Raw genomic sequence first — 2639 nt, 5'->3', positions numbered from 1 at the left:
AAACCTGACCCTGTCCAAATAGAGAAATGAAGCATGTAATGAATTTCATGATAGGGGAAGAGAGCCGAGACTGGAACCCTTGGTGATTTCGGGACCTCGGGAGTTATTCTGATCAGCAATTGAAGGCAAAAAAAAAGCCTGAAGATACCAACACGATGCGATGTTGTCAAATGTCCTAATAATAAATAAACAAACCTTTGACCATTGGACATCTGTTCCATGAAAGCATGGAATAATAAAAGTTACAAATGTTAAAGTGATGATGATGATAATAATTTACAGAAGGTAGGGTGCTTTGTTTACAAGATGGCTGGCCTACACTAGTGAATTAGTCCATACTTTCGTGGAACATGCTACAGGTGAAAGTCAAATTTTCAGATGTAGTTAGATAGATTTGTAGAAGCTTAACCGCTTAACCCATCCTTTAGGGTTGTTTGTTCCCATATCTTAGCCGGGCTTTTTCTGAGTGGGATTTTTGTGTATGATATTTTTAGATAACTGTGATCTTTGGCTAGGACTCTGTGGCCCTAAAAATATTATTCCGCTCCACCCATTTTGCTAACGTTCCTCTTTTTGTCCTCGGTCCCCACTTTTTCCGCTCTTCCCCGATGAACTCTTTCAAAACAGGTTCAATTTGCAACAATATAATAATCAAGCTCACTGGATCAGACCTTAATGAATCTTATGAAACCAAGGCGGCCATATGTCCTTCTTCAAACAGAATTCACAATCAGGGCTTTTTGGTTTTCACTGTTGATTTCAGATTTCGGCCGCTGTACGTTGTCCTCCATCGTCCTTTCTTCAGCCATCCTTCAGCTCTTCTTTTATCGATCTGCCCGACCGTCGAGGTGCGGCCTTCAATCAGCCATCAGCAGAACTGCAGAAATATTACTTTCTATTACCTACTGAAGTAATGAGAAAGTATTGTTTTTTTAGAAAGGATCAAATCAAATCAGGCTATCTTTGTGTTAAAGCATAGAGCTTTCTCACAACTTTGTGGGTATCACAGTATTACAAGTCTTTCATTTACTCAATCATCATAATTATTTATTATCGCTCGTCTCTTCGACTTGTGATGCCGCCAATGGTCGCTACTCGATTAAAGCAGCTACTCAATTGTCCTCACGAGGCCAAGTGCACCCCGAACTCCAAGCACAGAGTCGAAAAAACCTCGCCCCCGCCGGGAATCGAACCCGGACCTCCTGCGTGCAAGCCTTGTGTGATACCCACTCGGCCACGGAGGTTGCTCTCTTTTTTTAGAAAGGATAAGGAAAGTAAAAAATACACCTCCACAACCTTGACCCAAAGTTGTGACTATGCCGAAAAACTAATAGCTTATCCCTAAATTTAGCTAAAAAGAGAGATGACAGGTAGGACTCGTACCTATCTATTAGATACTTAGGTACCTGGTTATATCTACATACTTTCCTTTTACATACCCAACAAAGTGCCAAATTTCATATTCACAAAATCTCATCTCACTATGACAAAGTATCAATTACCTTTCTTTTCTATTGAAGATAGGTAGATATTCAAATTCCATTGTATACTTTACCTACAAAGGCCCACGTTTAAAATACCAAACATCATTTTCGGAAATTAAAAATACAAAATTTTGACACTTCAAATTTCTTTTGTTGCCATTTCAAACATTTTTGACATAATCATGTTCAACTTTGTTGTATTCGTTATTCCAATACCCACTATTGCTTCCACTAATTCTTTTATTCTTTTACTACTGTCTACCTATCTTCAATTCCATTGTATACTTTACCTACAAAGGTCCACGTTTAAAATACCAAACATCATTTTCGAAAATTAAAAATACAAAATTTTGACACTTCAATTTCTTTTGTTTCCATTTCCAACACTTTTGACATAATCATGTTCAACTTGGTTGTATTCGTTATACCAATACCCACTATTGCTTCCACTAATTCTTTTATTCTTTCACTACTGCTTCCACTTTTTCTGCTAATTCTTTTATTCTTTTCATAATTGCCACTTAAGATTTCCTTATGGAGAGATGTTCTTTTGTGTTCATACTGTTCATATTCATCAAATTGTCAGGTGCAGTTAGGTATTTATAACTTGACAATGATTTCCTACCTATTTTTGAATATTTGACGAGTAAAGTATTGGTCAAGTAGGTAGGTATGTTTAACACAGTTCTCTCTGTGTTTTTTTTTTTTTTTTTTTTTTTTTTTTTTTTTTATTTTTTTTTTGAAAATCTCATGCGTTTATAAATTATAGTAGACCCAGTATATAAAACTGATATTATTACAATAATTATTCTTACATAATTATCATTATTATTATTTGAAATTTTATAAAAACTTCATGTTAATGTAAAAACATAAATACCAATAAATGTCATCGCACCAGAAATTTATTGGCAAAAAAAAAAAAAAAAAAAACAATTTCAAATTTTTAATTTTTTCCATTTTTAATTTTTTTTACACTAGATATTTTTGTTGTTATGGTGCAAAAGTGATAATGTTCTAACTTGTTTTAGGGCAATAGTTGGAGCATAGGGTAAAATAGTGAAATCAATAACGGGTTGTGGCGATTGGGAGAAAAATGTCGACATTTTTCCATAATTTATTAATTCAATGATAAGCTGCTTATGTTTGCAGCAT

Source organism: Diaphorina citri, unplaced genomic scaffold, assembly GCF_000475195.1.
Source record: "Diaphorina citri unplaced genomic scaffold, Diaci psyllid genome assembly version 1.1 scaffold74, whole genome shotgun sequence".
Taxonomy (NCBI): domain Eukaryota; kingdom Metazoa; phylum Arthropoda; class Insecta; order Hemiptera; family Psyllidae; genus Diaphorina; species Diaphorina citri.
Note: the sequence above shows the minus strand (reverse complement) of the source record.